Source organism: Ascaphus truei, chromosome 5, assembly GCF_040206685.1.
Source record: "Ascaphus truei isolate aAscTru1 chromosome 5, aAscTru1.hap1, whole genome shotgun sequence".
NCBI classification, from domain to species: domain Eukaryota; kingdom Metazoa; phylum Chordata; class Amphibia; order Anura; family Ascaphidae; genus Ascaphus; species Ascaphus truei.
In genome coordinates this window covers 300962829-300975481 of record NC_134487.1, presented here as the reverse complement: position 1 = coordinate 300975481, position 12653 = coordinate 300962829, and the positions used below count along the sequence as shown (strand labels likewise).

Sequence of the window (12653 nt, the reverse complement as noted above, 5' to 3'; positions counted from 1 at the left end):
GGCTGCAGTCAAAAGTGAGCTACAGCTTGCTGCGGTAGGCGCTGGGACTAGTCAGAGAGTAGTGGGTCTGGAGAAGGGCTATAGCTGTTCTAGTCACCTTGAGGTAGCGCTAGGGGTAGGATGCCTGAAGGGATAAACTGGTAACTGAGAGCAGGAATTCTGGAGAGGATCTGCACTAGGCTAGCCAACAGTAGGTAGACGCCCAAGTACTGCATGGAAGAGTACTCTAGTCCATTCCAGATCACTTACCGAAGGGACTTGGGTAGTTGGGGGAGTGGGACAGGTCATTACCCCTGCAGGCCCTAGGAGTTCCCCAAGCCACTACAGGTTGCTGTACTACAGGGACAGGCCCTAGGTTAGGGTTCCTGTCACGTTAGTACCATTTAGATTAGACAGGGACACAGCAGACGCTGCGGTTCCTGTGAAGCGGTCCGCACGTGCAAGGAGTTCGGTTGGATCAGACGGATTCATCACACGTCTGACCCTTTGAGAAGTTTGTTGCTGACCCGAGCACCGGAGTGCTCGGCAGGTATTATACCATCACATGTGCACCAACAGGCCTAGAGGTTCTTAGTGACTGCGCAGTCACCCATTGACTATCTCTGTAGGAGTACGGGACATTGGGTGGGGTTCTTGGGACACTGGGTGGGATCACCTAGTGTTTGGGAATCGTCCTGCGAGACGTCACTGTTAGTGTCTCACCGTGAGAGAGACACAGGTTATCATTATTAGTCGTTAGTAAAGTCCTTCGTTATATAAAGCACTGTGTATGGTATTATTGATTGTCCTGCGAGGAACCACTCCCCCTCTGGTGGGAGCCATCGCAGGTGGAGGCGCTGTACCGAGAGGATGTTGTAAGTGATCACCCCTAGTATAATTACCCCAGGTTCCCCGTGGCGGAAGCTCAGCCCTCCTGTGAGCCAACAGGTAATGCACCACACCTGAGTAACAATATATGTTTCCTGCACTCACACAGTAGAATCTGCGATTGGGTGGGGGAATACCCGTTACATTTGGAGGCGCTGCTGAGAGAATGACCTGGGGTGCCCGGTATATTTTTTTCTAAATTGTGCTATTTTTGTTCGCCATGAAGAAGTCACGTGCTGATTTCCCGCCCGCGCGGGAAAATGTTGCAAACTGGCCGGGTTTGGCGGGAAACCCTAAGCTCCGCCCCCGCAATGTGAGTGACTCAGTGATAGAGCGAGCCCCTCCTTCAGATTCCACCAGGGGGAGCAAGTACTGTAAGCCTTCACCCCTAACTGCTGTCTCCATCAAAGAAAGTACTGGGGGCAAAGAAAATTGCTCACCGTTATATGGACTCTGGCCGACTAAAGCCGGGTGCGTATCCTTTTTGGTGTGCCCGTGTATGACAGAAGCGTTGAGTCCGTTGGGTAGTATGAACTTTGATGTTTTGACGTGCCTGATAAAGGGGCGGTTGGACGACGCGAACGAGGATGGGTGCCTGGAATGTTTCTGTAACCAGGGTGACTGCCCATGTTGTAAATTGGCCTGGGGACGCTTATGTGTCTGCTGCAGGGCGCCGACCCTGCAACCCGTGCTGCTACAGTCCACCAGGGGGAGCAAGCTCAGTGAACAGCGATCAGCAACCGCTGTTCCCACTAAAGACAGTACAGATTGTAGAGAAACACACCCGCAGTTGTATGGGGCATGGCGGACAAAAGGAGGAAAAATACCCTTTCTTCTGTGCCCGTGCCTACAAAAGGATTTGAATCTATCTGGTGGTATGGACTTTAACCCCTTTAGGCTACCAATAGAATGGCGGGTGGCAGTGGTGGAGGATGACGGGTGCATAAGATGTGTTTGTGACCAGTGTGACTTCCCAGGTGGCAAACCGACCTGGGGTCCCAAGTGTGCTTGTTGCGGAGCACAGTTTCTAAAGCCTGTGCGGCTGCAGTCTACAGTCCCAGATCCCAAGCAGGAATCTCAGATGGCAGAACACAGAGATGAAGATGCTGTTACTTGCTCTACCTCAACCACGGAGGTGGAGGAGCTGACAGACAAGGCTGCCCTGGTTCCCTGTTGCAACCAAGCGGGAAGAACTGAGGCCCAGCCAGCTACGGAAAAGGACGAACCATCGGTGGCGATGCGCCTACCGGCGAACCACCCCAGCAGTGAGACAGAGGAATCACAGGGGGAGGTGTTCCCCCTAGAAGAAAGCTGTTCCGCCATGCGAGTGGACCAGTATCTACCACCTACCGTTCAGTTGAAGAGAACCGTCAGCTCTGTCGTGGTGTCAGGTGAAGCACCGCAGATACCTGACAGTGTTCCACAAGAAGAGAAAACCATTGCAAGCCAGCAGAGTGGTAAGGAACCCCCTTGCCCCCCACAGGCTCCGATGGAGGTGGCCGTGAAAAAGGTCAGAGTTACGGCTCCTGAACCGAGTGTGAGCCCGTGCGCTCCGACTCAAATGGTCCCAGGACCGGGATCCAACGCTCCCGAGTTTCAAGCCAGTAAGTGGACTGTCCCAGAAGTGCCGGGGACAGGTCCCGATACAGCCGAGGTGGGAACTGACAGCGTCCCCGAGGACCTGTTGGCTACCGTGAATCACCACAGTGGTAAGGTATCTACCCTTTACCCCCTGCCAGGTGAAACAGAGACTTTGAGGAAAGAGACATTGTCCATTGCTCGCTTCCCAGCGGAAGCCTCGCAAGTACGTAGGGACAAGGACTGTGTGGCGAGGGATTTAGTAAAAATTGCCTCCTTTAAGCCCAAAAGGGAGCGTGCCATTCGCCAAGTAGTGGACCGCGGAAAAGGTCCTGGCCTCCTGGTCTACCGCATCCATGCCGCGGGTGACCGGGTAAAGGTCTGCTTCAGAGACATGGTGCTACTCCTTCCACCAGGGGGAGGAAGTAGCGAGGAACCAGTGACTGTTGCCCTCCGGTGTGCTCTTCAAGAAATTTTTCTGGGGGAGGCTCACGGACGCAAAAGTGAGGTACCCCCACTTGATCAGTTAGGGGCACCCCACGAATGGTCTCAGCAAACAGCTGACGCTCAGCTGGCCTCGGGTATGGTATGTGAACTGTATTGTAACCTGATGTCTAAAGTCACCAGTGATAGGTTGTACATATGCCCTGCATTTTCATTGTATAACTGTGTACCAGGTTATGTCTGCCATCCAAGCGAGGTCGTTGGAGTTTCACCAGGGGGAGAGTGTAGCCTGGAGCTCCCGTGGCTCCTGGAGACCCCCCTCCCCTTGAGCAGCTCGGTCGCGGGTGCCGACAGACCCGACGGCTGCTTCCAAGGGTGGGGGCTGGAGCAGGGAGCAGCGCGGCTTCTCCTGCCTGCGGCCGGTTGCCGGGGACGCGATCGGGCGGTTGCTAAGGCCGCGATCGCGTCTCTAAGGTCCCGGCGGCCGGACAAGCAGGGCGCCGCCATTGAGGATACTGTTGCGCATGCGCAGGGATGCGTAGGCGCAGGGACAGCCCCCGAGACAGGGATAGCTCGCGCGAGAGCAGGGAGAGCTGAGGGAAGGTCGAGGCAGCCCGGGAAAGCTTGCGCAAGCGCAGTGAAGGTAGGGAAAAGCCCGCGAACCCCTAGCCTACCAGGGAAGGCTCGGAGCTGGGACTACATATCCCAAGAGCCTTTGCGAGCCCCATGTGACCCCAGGGAGCCAATAGGGCTTAGGAGACCCCTGAGAAAAGAGATACATTTGGCGGGCTTGCAGCACGTTAGATCAGTGAGAGACCGGAGCAGCCCAGGGAAGGAGGTAGGGTACAGGAGTCAGGGACTCCCTGTACTAGGCCAGCACCCCCAGGGCTCGAGATAGCTCAGCTCCCCAGTAAGGTGAGTGTTGCCAGGGGCAGCCCTCGGGTTAGGGACCCTGCCACTTACATTAGTGGGAGCTGGGAAAGGAAGGTTACGCAGAGTTGGAGTCAGGGAGCTGTAGGGAAGTAAGGTGCGGGGAGCGAGAGCAGCTCCTGCACCCCATAGGTACCCACACCCCAGGTAGGCCCCAACTCCCCACTAGGTTAGTGGGTAATTGCTGAGGGAGGCCCAAGATAGGGACGCTGCCCTTAGTGTAGTGCTGCATTGTCAGAGTCACGGCTGTCAGTGCTGTGAGGTCTGACAGGCAGGCACCTTGTTGCGCAGCACGTTGGCTGCAGTCAAAAGTGAGCTACAGCTTGCTGCGGTAGGCGCTGGGACTAGTCAGAGAGTAGTGGGTCTGGAGAAGGGCTATAGCTGTTCTAGTCACCTTGAGGTAGCGCTAGGGGTAGGATGCCTGAAGGGATAAACTGGTAACTGAGAGCAGGAATTCTGGAGAGGATCTGCACTAGGCTAGCCAACAGTAGGTAGACGCCCAAGTACTGCATGGAAGAGTACTCTAGTCCATTCCAGATCACTTACCGAAGGGACTTGGGTAGTTGGGGGAGTGGGACAGGTCATTACCCCTGCAGGCCCTAGGAGTTCCCCAAGCCACTACAGGTTGCTGTACTACAGGGACAGGCCCTAGGTTAGGGTTCCTGTCACGTTAGTACCATTTAGATTAGACAGGGACACAGCAGACGCTGCGGTTCCTGTGAAGCGGTCCGCACGTGCAAGGAGTTCGGTTGGATCAGACGGATTCATCACACGTCTGACCCTTTGAGAAGTTTGTTGCTGACCCGAGCACCGGAGTGCTCGGCAGGTATTATACCATCACATGTGCACCAACAGGCCTAGAGGTTCTTAGTGACTGCGCAGTCACCCATTGACTATCTCTGTAGGAGTACGGGACATTGGGTGGGGTTCTTGGGACACTGGGTGGGATCACCTAGTGTTTGGGAATCGTCCTGCGAGACGTCACTGTTAGTGTCTCACCGTGAGAGAGACACAGGTTATCATTATTAGTCGTTAGTAAAGTCCTTCGTTATATAAAGCACTGTGTATGGTATTATTGATTGTCCTGCGAGGAACCACTCCCCCTCTGGTGGGAGCCATCGCAGGTGGAGGCGCTGTACCGAGAGGATGTTGTAAGTGATCACCCCTAGTATAATTACCCCAGGTTCCCCGTGGCGGAAGCTCAGCCCTCCTGTGAGCCAACAGGTAATGCACCACACCTGAGTAACAATATATGTTTCCTGCACTCACACAGTAGAATCTGCGATTGGGTGGGGGAATACCCGTTACATATATATACACACACACAATATATAAACAAACAAGCCCATCATACCGATTGTTCACCATCTCGCCAAGGGGCGCAAAAATCCTTTGAACTACAGAATCTGGAATTGGCTCCCCCAATGAAGGTCTGTCCGAGTATGGGGATGGGGGTTTTATTTGGGGGGTGGGGGGTTGCAGCCATTAGTGGGGGAATTACCTTCTTTTCTTGGAGATGCTAATTGTCTTTTTTTATATAGTAGATTATATTGATTGAAAGTCAACATATATGTGGGTTACCACGGACGTTTCCGTTTTTTATACTCTTTTAATAGACATGAGGATGGTATGAAAGCTAGGAGGTATTTTTTGGTTAATTACAGTAACTATCCTACAGTACAGATTAATTCTTTGTTCGGGGCAATAGACTTTTTATTAAAGCATCATTATTATAAGAATTTGTGTACATCAGGAGTGGCCAGCCCCAGTCCCCAAGGGCCACCAACAGGTCAGGTTTTCAGGATATGATTTCTTCAGCACAGGTGGCTCAATCAGTAGCTCAGTCAGAGCCATCTGTGCTGAAGCAGGGATATCTTTAAAACCTGACCTGTTGAAGGCCCTTCAGGACTATAGTTGGCCTCTCCTGAGCTAGAACAACTTTGCCCTATTAATGTGCTTTATCTGCTCTCTGTTAGTTTCTGCACTTTGTTTTACTTACATGGATACGCCACATTATTTATCCAGCCAGCTGTATGCATGCCAGACTTTGGATATTTATCAATATGTAGCTTTTTCTCTTCCACACTAATTGATTGTGCCAGCCTGTACTCTGCTCCACAGCCTTCACAACAGAAACCACAGCATTGATTTTCAATTGAACTGGGTATTTTCTATTACCGGGGGTTCCCCGCATACTGCTCACGCTACTAGCAGAAGAGATACTTATTATTATGGGAAACAGTGCATGTATTATGGTATACATTTTAGGATTCAAGTTATGTTATTAATACATTCGTTTATTAGAATCCTCGTATTCTGTTACTTGTGATGTATTGTATCTTAGACTGTGTAGTTTGTATACACCCAGATGTTCTTATTCCGTGTCCTAAATTCAACCTGGACTTATGTGCTAGGTGATTGTTTAATGTTTTTATGATTTTTTTAAATATTTCATCCTCCTTAACACGTTTTCCACACTTGTTTATAGGGTAGTGGGATTGCTTGCCCCCCTGTATTCTAATAGCCTTGATCACACACGAAAAAGAAAGTACACCCTCTTTGAATTCCATGGTTTTACATATCAGGACATAATAACAATCATCTGTTCCTAAGCAGGTCTTAAAATTAGGTAAATACAGCCCCAGATGAACAGCACATGAACAAGGAGGAGATCACATGAGAGTACAAACAGGCATGGATAAACCCCAACGTACGTTTCGCCACCGCTTTGTCAAGGGGCTCATTACAAGTTTTAGTTAGCCTTATAGCTTGTATCGTATGACCGGATGGTCTTAAAGGTGATAGGCAAATTGTATGCCAATACCTCCTAATGTTGTCCAAAAGCCACATATAAACCTTGGTGTAATAAAGGCCAAATAGCAATAATTAATGTATGGTACACTATGTATAGTATAATACAATAACCTCAAAGTGATAAGGCAAACAATTTGCCTATCACCTGTAAGACTGGCCAGTCATGCGATACATCAGGGTTTGTCCATGCCTGTTTGTACTCATGTGATCTCCTTGTTCCTGCACTCACCGGTTTATATATGGCTTTTGGACCACATTAGGAGGCATTGAGACTGTTTTATTATATGTTTTTTGTGACGTGTTTTCTAATAAATTTGTTATATTTTGTGTACACCTGAGTGCTTGATGTGGGATACTTTTCTTTTTCTTGTTTGTATATATATATATATTATATATATACGTAAACATATACTGTATACATATACACACACGCAGTGACGTACCAAGGCATACGTGGGAGACCGGGACAAATTTTTGTATTGTTTGGCCGTGCATGCGCAGTCGGGACTTGCTTACTGCGCATGCACGATCGGCTCTTTCACACCACGCATGCACGATCGCCACTTGCCAGCTGCTTGTGCGCATGCGCCGATCACGCTTGCGAGGTAGGCAAATGTAAAAAATGTATGCGCGGTAGGCCAACAGCCAATCGTGCATGCACGGTAGCCAAGTGCCGGTCGCGCATGCGCAGCAGCAAAAATATGTATTGATCAAGCTAGAGAGCGGGCCCCCCAAGAGTGCGGGCCCCCGGGCTTCGTCCGGGCTGCCAGTACTAGAGCTACGCCCCTGCACACACGATTTCTCAATCTCTTTATCCCCCTCTCTGATCATAACCTCATCTCATTCTCTCCTTCCTCATTCTTCACACTCGAGCTCCGTCCTCTCCATGCTCACAACCTGCATTCCATTGACCTTGGAATCCACCCTAAAGTCTAACATTGCTCTACTATCACCCTCCACTGACCCAAACAGTCTTTTCACAACGTACAACACTGTCCTTGCCTCCTTCCACATGACCAGTACGCTCCTCCTGTACGCCGATGCCCGTGGCGCCCCGTCCCACAACCCTGCCTAAACCCGTGTTACACTGAACACTGCTGGACAAAGTTACATTCTATCCGCAATGAAATCTTCTCTGTCTCCTCATTCCGAAGCCTTCTCTATCTACATTTCACTACTCTTCTCCAGTTACAGAGGAAGTATCTCTCCTGCTGCTCGCCTCAATCTTCATTACATGCTGTAAGGCCCCGCACGCAGGTTCTCTGTGTCACTGCTGCTTGGAAGCTCTCACACTTGCTGCTGGCTCTTGGGAGAACCTGGTATCAATTCCGGCTGGTCCCATTACTCTGCTGCTTGCTCTCTACTCTGACCTTTGTCTTGCTCGACTACTCTTCTGGTTACCGCCTGCCCTGACCTTGGATCGTCTGACTACCCCATCTGCCTGCTCCTCCCTGAACTGTCTGCCTACATTACAACGCGGATCCAAACTTGGTTCCAGCTACCAACAAGCACACCGATTAATCCGGTATCATGGATTCTCCTACGACCCCTGACAGATGCAGCCTCGACCAGATTCCCTCACATCTCCTGAAACCTCTTGCTTCTACCATTGTTCCCATCCTCACTAACCTCTTTGATACATCTCTGGGCTCTGGTACTTCTCCATCTCTTTTTAAACGTGCTATTCTTATACCTATTCTTAAACATAACACCCTAGACCTAACCTCTCCTTGTAACTATCGCCCTGTCTCCCTCTTGACTTTTGATTCCAATCTTCTGGAACGAATTGCTTCTTTACATATACAGTACTTCACTTTATCAACTCCCATAACCTACTTGACCCTCTCCAATCAGAGCATGTGGTAAATATGTGAATAAAGAAATACAAATAATACTGTAGCCAATAGTGCAAGTGAACAATTATCTAAAAGAATATGTTGGTCCCACTCACAAATTGCTTCTAGTTAAAAAAGCATATTAGATATCCACCTCTCTCTGATGGGAGCACTGCAATGGTCCCTGCTCTGAAGCGTAGGTTTCTTTTGACGATCCCTGGCGCTCTGCCGCTCTCTGCCTGCTACCCCCTTCACATTCGTATACATCACTTCCTGTGACGGCTCTAATCAGGGCGGATGTAGCCTCACTGGACCCTCGGCTGCCAGTACTTGGATCTCACGTCCTCCCAGGAACAGATTCAATGCGTTTCGCTAGGCTTCCAGGAATCAAGTAAGATGAGATCCATTTGTATGAAATGTGAGTGAAATATCTGTTTTTGTGCAATATATATTCAATTTGGATATATTACACTTCTAGTAAATACGGCTCAAAATGTCTTATTTCAGACATTGCGCTTGCTGTAATACATTTTAGAGGACCAAACTCCATCACATTGCTAGGGATGGACACCTCCACAGGTTGGGAGTTCGATCTTCTTGGATTTTACGTTTGATTCAAATTCCCCGTCCAAATCCAAAACAGAAACTCAAAGCAAGAGAGTTTTGGCAAAGTAATGTTTCAGAACCAAAACACCAGCACAAGTGCCGACTCTTAATTAGCTCAACAGCTTTTCTGACGGCACTTGTAATGAACTATTATTGTACAATGAGTTATTTAAGGTTGCAATCTCAAACGTTTAATACATTTATATCATAACAGATGATATCTTAAGTTATTTAATTTCATGTATAAGTGGCGATTTAGTCTTTATTTGCTTTAAGGTGCACAATGGGAGTTACGTACAGTACGTTAGAATTGGGTATTGCTGGAGACAGGCAAGGGGTCATGTATAGAAGATTATGACCATATGTGATAATAATGCGTTCCATTCGATTTGCCCCAGTTTGGCAGGTTTAGGTCTATCAGGATTTAGCTGCAATGTTTTGTTCCTTTGTTAAATGATAAGAATGCTCATCCACATGCACAGCACAACATTGCCACCTAGTGGCCAAAATACTCAATAGCACAAGTGTTCAAATATTAGCAGTGGTTAAAGGCAATCCAAGCAGTTTAAAAAAAAAAAAAGAAAAGTGTTTTAATATATGCAGCATTTAATTACCATTATTGAAAATGAATTGCCTAAGCTGCAAATCGATTAGTTCTCCCGTGATGAATCAGCAAAATCCTGTTTCCCAGAGTTCACTAAATGGCTGTGTGTCCAGGAGAATGAGTGCACCTCAAATGAAAAAAAAAAAGTGAAAAAATAGTGAAGCGCGTTGACAGAATTCTTCAGCACAGCGAATGGTAAGGTTTGCACTTACACGAAAGTAGAAATGTTGTAGTGGTCAGCGCAAAATGTTGAACTCAAAAAGATAAAAGATAATAAAATACACAGAATTAGTGCATATTTTTGATAGACATAATTGGTCTTGAGATGCAGGGGGGAAGGGAGGGAGGGGAAGGGGAGGTGGGAAGGGGTTGGAGACAATGGGTGAAGAGCAAGGGTGATGCTAGATTAAAATATAAGAAACATAAAAGCATAAGTTTCAACGACTCACACGGCCTAATGTGAGACTCCACCCTAAGAGAAGAATGAAATTGGTGGAATATTTCCTCTATATTAGGGGAATACTTAGAGAAAAGAAAACTCACACGGCCTTGTGTGAGTCCCTTCCCTCAGTGAATGATGTCATCAATGTCGACTTTGCCTTTATTCTCTCAACTTCTCCCAATGGAGGCAGTGCGTGAGTGACTCCTCTCCCAGGTGCCCATATGCCAAGAAATGGGCAAAGCCTGAACAATGCCAAAGAAATGAGTCAAGCCCGGCAGATGAAGACTAGAGGAAGACTAGCCTGGGGACAGTCACCCCAGATACTTTGGGGGCAGCGCCTCCCCTGAGGAGTGGAAGCTTAACAGCCCTGATTAGAGCTACTCTTCTGTAACAGTGAATGGTAGTGAGCAACAGCACAGGTAAGTATACTCTACAGCTGCTGTATAGCTTGTCAGTATAGATATATAATCCCTAGAAAAGGCTCCCTTAGACCATCGGGTAATACAGGAGTGTAAACTGTGCAGGAGTTGAGTCTCATCGCTGCCTGCTCTGTCATTAAGCATAGACAGCAGCGTCTGTGTCAGGGGGCACAGTGCCTGCACCCAACTGAGGAGTTCTGCCGACGTGCACGTTTCCCTACTAGTGCTTAATCATGGCCAGTGTGGAGCTGACACAAACGCTGCTATCTATGCTTAATAACAGAGCAGGCAGCGCTGAGACTCAACTCCTGCACAGTTTACACTCCTGTATTACCAGATGGTCTAAGGGAGCCTTTTCTAGGGATTATATATCTATACTGACAAGCTATACAGCAGCTGTAGAGTATACTTACCTGTGCTGTTGCTCACTACCATTCACTGTTACAGAAGAGTAGCTCTAATCAGGGCTGTTACGCTTCCACTCCTCAGGGGAGGCGTTGCCCCCAAAGTATCTGGGGTGACTGTCCCCAGGCTAGTCTTCCTCTAGTCTTCATCTGCCGGGCTTGACTCATTTCTTTGGCATTGTTCAGGCTTTGCCCATTTCTTGGCATATGGGCACCTGGGAGAGGAGTCACTCACGCACTTCCTCCATTGGGAGAAGTTGAGAGAATAAAGGCAAAGTTGACATTGATGACATCATTCACTGAGGGAAGGGACTCACACAAGGCCGTGTGAGTTTTCTTTTCTCTAAGTATTCCCCTAATATAGAGGAAATATTCTACCAATTTCATTCTTCTCTGAGGGTGGAGTCTCACAGGCCGTGTGAGTCGTTGAAACTTATGCTTTTATGTTTCTTATATTTTAATCTAGCATCACCCTTGCTCTTCACCCATTGTCTCCAACCCCTTCCCATCTCCCCTTCCCCTCCCTCCCTTCCCCCCTGCATCTCAAGACCAATTATGTCTATCAAAAATATGCACTAATTCTGTGTATTTTATTATCTTTTATCTTTTTGAGTTCAACATTTTGCGCTGACCACTACAACATTTCTACTGCCGCTATAAGAAGATCCAGGGCTTCATCTTCTTCTCGGTCAAGCTGCAGCAATACAACAAGGGCCAGTATATATTTTTCTTTGCCTTGGTTTTACACGAGTCCACAGGCGTTCGATTTCTACACGCTATACTTAGTAGGGAGAGCCCCAGTTTTTCCTTTTTGTTACTTACATGAAAGTGCCCGAATTCAGGCTGTAAGAGATTTCTTTACTCCTCCGCGCCCACAGCAAACTGACAAAGGGATTCAGAAGCCTCTTCTTAAAAAGTCCAACTTTATATAAAAACCAAGGTATCACTCACATCAACAGAGTATACATGGGATTATTCATCTCAAATATGTCTTGTAATGTTTTTATTTTTATAATATATGTAATTTCAGTATATTTTGTATTTTTCTGTGTGTATACAATCACCATATGTATCTCAATTTAGCGTTTCTTCTTATAACATGAAAATTAACGTTAATTGTAGCTTAGCAATAGAGAGGGATATATGAGATGGGGACACACGGGCAGGTCATGCATACCCTGAAGCAGGAACTACCTGCGAAACGCGTAGGGTTGCCGGGGGACCAGTCTCTGTACAGCACTCACAATACCGGGACGTAGGACGCCGGCTGGAACGGCGGTGAGAGTCGCGGTCACGAAAAGTGTAACAGCTGGTCCCGTTTTTCATGTATACTCTGTGGATGAGAGTGATACCTTGGTTTTTATATAAAGTTGGACTTTTTAAGAAGAGGCTTCTGAATCCCTCTGTCCGTTTGCTGTGGGAGCAGCAGCACTCAATTATTCACCTATTTATTTAGTTTAGATCACTTTTTAGGTTTAGCGCATCCTTAATTGTTTATATTCACTAAATGGCTGTCTTTCAGTTTCAAATCAATCCTTCAGTCCGTGTAACTCAGCAGCTACAATGTATTCTTACATTACTAAGGTAACATTATCTATTGTTACAGTTTGCAGTTCAAATTGCTGGGAACATTGGCAACAAATTATCACAAACGGGAAGGGGTTACAAAGATGTTGCACTGCTGGGGAGGTGGGCTAAAAGCCTGCTATA

General features: G+C 47.8%; 1 protein-coding gene and 1 long non-coding RNA gene across 2 annotated transcripts in view; one reads left to right on the top strand and one right to left on the bottom strand.

The window, feature by feature from the left end:
- The window catches only part of ST8SIA1 (ST8 alpha-N-acetyl-neuraminide alpha-2,8-sialyltransferase 1), a 111326-nt gene extending 102611 nt beyond the window's left edge, over positions 1-8715 (bottom strand). Inside the window, exon 1 of the mRNA XM_075602916.1 lies at positions 8623-8715. The gene's annotated coding sequence lies outside the window, so the exon portion shown is untranslated. The remainder of the gene's footprint in view (positions 1-8622) is intronic.
- A 70-nt stretch (positions 8716-8785) lies between these two features.
- LOC142496271 (uncharacterized) overlaps positions 8786-12653 on the top strand; it is a 37389-nt gene continuing 33521 nt past the window's right edge. The window contains exon 1 of the long non-coding RNA XR_012801931.1: positions 8786-8886. This is a non-coding gene — a long non-coding RNA (uncharacterized LOC142496271). The remainder of the gene's footprint in view (positions 8887-12653) is intronic.